This window comes from Alnus glutinosa, chromosome 13 (genome assembly GCF_958979055.1).
Source record: "Alnus glutinosa chromosome 13, dhAlnGlut1.1, whole genome shotgun sequence".
Taxonomy (NCBI): domain Eukaryota; kingdom Viridiplantae; phylum Streptophyta; class Magnoliopsida; order Fagales; family Betulaceae; genus Alnus; species Alnus glutinosa.
In genome coordinates this window covers 14,593,842-14,597,500 of record NC_084898.1, presented here as the reverse complement: position 1 = coordinate 14,597,500, position 3,659 = coordinate 14,593,842, and the positions used below count along the sequence as shown (strand labels likewise).

General features: G+C 46.8%; 1 non-coding gene and 1 pseudogene across 1 annotated transcript; both read right to left on the bottom strand.

Annotated features, from left to right (window-relative positions):
• The window catches only part of LOC133856060 (28S ribosomal RNA), a 5,071-nt pseudogene extending 2,445 nt beyond the window's left edge, over positions 1–2,626 (bottom strand).
• Positions 2,627–2,855: 229 nt separating this feature from the next.
• On the bottom strand, positions 2,856–3,011 carry LOC133856419 (5.8S ribosomal RNA). The gene has a single exon (XR_009898191.1). It is a non-coding gene; the product is annotated as a 5.8S ribosomal RNA (ribosomal RNA).
• Positions 3,012–3,659: the final 648 nt, after the last annotated feature.

Below are 3,659 nucleotides of genomic sequence, written 5' to 3'. Positions count from 1 at the left end.
CTGCTGGACAGCACCTGCTGGACAGCATGGACAACAGCTCTACACTCCTCTCCAGCAGCAAATCACGTCCAACAGCACTCCCCTAGCACCGAATCCCAACCTGTTGGACAGCATGGACAGCAACTTTGACAGCACCTGCAGCTGCTGGACAGCACTTGGACAGCAACAACACTCTGTAGCACCTGACATTATGGACAGCAGCTCTCCCCAAGGCGTGGACAACAACAACACTCTGCAGCACCTGACATTATGGACAGCAGCTCTCCCCAAGGCCTGGACAGCAACAACACTCTGCAGCACTTGACAGCATGGACAACAGCTCTTCCCAAGGCCTGAACAGCAACAACACTCTGCAGTACCTGCAAGGGACAACAACCTGTACGACCTGCAACACCTTCTGCACTTGGACAGCACGCCTGGCAGCACCTGCAAGGGACAGCAGCTGCTGGACAGTAACCTGCACCACCTTCTGCACCTGGACAACACGCCCAGCAGCTCCTTCAGATAGCACCTTGAACACCACACTCCAGCTTGGACAGCATGGGCATCACGTGAAGGCAGCAATTCCTCTCCAAGACAGCATGAACAGCTCCTAGGACAGTACACTCCACCAAGACAGCAACGTGCAGCATGCTATTTCTTTATAAAAGGCAGCACCATGCCATGGAAGAACGGAGGAGAGAAAAAACGGAAAGAAGAGAAGAGGCATAGAGAAAAAAAAGAGAAGTGTGAGAGCAGAGGCTACGCCTCTGCTTCTCTCCTTTTTGGGCTAGATTTTCTGCACCATATGTCTTTTGTAAATGTTTGATTTTTATGTTTTTAATTTAATGTCTTAGGTTTTATTTATTTTATTATGTGTAGTTAAACCTTCTACTAAGGTTGAGGATGAAACGTCACCATTGAAGAGAGAAAATGTTTTCATGAGAGTTTATACTATCCGATTTTATTGGGGTTAATATTTTCAATGTTTTACTTCTTATCAATTTTTGAGATGATTTTTGGATATCTCTTGTGATTTCTGGATACAAGTCATGATTTGAAATAGTCTCATTTAATTGATTGCTTGGTTTATATATATAAATGTTGGATATTCATTGTGTTTCGCTCTACGGATACATTTGATGATTTGGTTTAAACCGGATATCTTTTGTGATTTGTACAAAGAATGGATTCATTGAATGATTTAAACAATTTTTTAAGCATAGTAGAACATACATAAGATTTTTATAGTGACAACTTCGGATAAGTATTGATGAACATGAGAATATTTTGCTATGATTTGGAGGGTGTGGATTCCAAAACCCTAGACCCCTTTATTTTCATTAATTTTGTTTATGTTTTTTTTTCATCAAAAACCCCTAAATTTAGAACTAGGTAAAAATATGATTAGTTTGAATAGGGATTAATTTTCACAACACAATTCCTTGTGGGATCGACCTCGCACTTGCATAACGCTATATTGTAAACGATTTGTGCACTTGTGAGTATTATAATTTGGACAACACCCACCTACTCATTAGGGCTTGGCACTTGCCCCGACAGCTAGGTATAGGTCGCGCACTTCAGCGCCATCCTACTTATTTAAAGTTCGAGAACAGGTCGAGGGCATTGCGCCCTCGATGCCTCTAATCATTGGCTTTCCCCGATAGAACTCGCACGTGGGCTCCAGCTATCCTGAGGGAAACTTCAGAGGGAACCAGCTACTAGACGATTCGATTAGTCTTTCGCCCCTATACCCAAGTCAGACGAACGATTTGCACGTCAGTATCGCTGCGAGCCTCCACCAGAGTTTCCTCTGGCTTCGCCCCGCTCAGGCATAGTTCACTATCTTTCGGGTCCCGACAGGTATGCTCACACTCGAACCCTTCTCAGAAGATCAAGGTCAGTCGGCGGTGTAACCCTCTAAGGGATCCCGCCAATTAGCTTCCTTGCACCTTACGGCTTTACTAGCCCGTTAACTCGCACACATGTCAGACTCGGTCTGTGTTTCAAGATGGGCCGAATGGGGAGCCCAAAGGCCGACGCCAGGAGCACGCAGATGCCGAAGCACGCCGAGACGGCGCGTGCTGCCCACAACGATCGCGGCAACGACGTCTCCACAGGCATAACAACAGCCCCGTTTTAGGCCGCCACAGCAATCCACATCGGTCCACGCCTCGAGTCGATCTGTAGACCAGCTTGTCACTGTTCCACATCTGACCAGGGCGCATCGCCGGCCCCCATCCGCTTCCCTCCAGATAATTTCAAGCACTCTTTGACTCTCTTTTCAAAGTCCTTTTCATCTTTCCCTCGCGTTACTTGTTTGCTATCGGTCTCTCGCTCATATTTAGCCTTGGATGAAATTTACCAAACAACCCGACTTGTCGACAACGCCTCGTGGTGCGGCAGGGTCCGGCACGATGGGGCTCTCACCCTCTCTGGCGCCCCCTTCCAGGGGACTTGGGCCTGGTCCGCCGCTAAGGACGCTTCTCCAAACTATAATTTAGATGCCGAGTGGCACCCGATTCTCAAGCTGGGCTTAAATCCCGGTTCACTCGCCGTTACTAAAGGAATCCTTGTAAGTTTCTTTTACTCCGCTTATTGATATGCTTAAACTCAGCGGGTAGTCCCGCCTGACCTAGGGTCATGTTGGAAGCGTTGCGAGCGCGACACGACTGGGTCAAAAGAGCACACATTGAGCAACAATGAGAGCACCACGAGTCATGATGGTTTGTCAACCATTGATTGTCGTGGCGCTCGTCGCTGAGGACTTGTTTTTAGGCCAGCTGCAGGCATCAGTCCACGGGAGGCCAATGTCTACCCCGCATGCCCCCATCGCCTCTTTGCAGGGCGATGAGGTTGGAGGCAACGATGCATGACATCCAGGCAAACGTGCCCTCGGCCAGGTGGCTTCGGGCACAACTTACGTTCAAAGACTCGATGATTCACGAGATTCTGCAATTCACACCAAGTATCTCATTTCACTACGATCTTCATCGATGCGAGAGCCAAGATATCCGTTGCTGAGAGTTGTTATTGTTCTAGACAAGATTCTCCTGCGCACGCAGCGTTTTCAAGGCGACTGGAGGCACTCTTTCGTTCATGTTCCTTGGCGCAGACCGTGCCAGCGCACGTTGTTTGACAAGAAAGCACGAGTGTCTCCCTGTCGTTCGAGGGCGGGGGGCGATTGTGACAAGTTCGCGGGTCGTTCTGCTGGGCAGGTTTCAACAGTGATCCTTCCGCAGGTTCAACTATGGAAACCTTGTTGCGACTTCTCCTTCCTCTAAATGATAAGGTTCAATGGACTTCTCGCGACGTCGCTGGCAGTGAATTCCAAGGCAGGTGCTTGCAACCCCCCCTTAAAGAGCTCTTAAGTCCAAATCCTATTTGGCTAGAGGAAACAACAATTTTCTGAAGAAACATAAAGGCCTTTTTTGATGAAATACTTGGAGTCTTGATGAGATTTTTTGCACACATGCATGGAAAAATCTTACCTTCAAGTAGGAGCAGTTTTATAATTTTTCGACAAACAGATTTTTTTAATTTTTTTTTTTATGAAAAAAATTTAGAAATTCAAAAAAAAAAAAATAGAAAATGGGTTGTCAATGGGAGTTGAAGCATGAGACACATTCCAAATATTCTATAAAGAATTTAGGAGCACAATTTGGGTTATTTCCAGA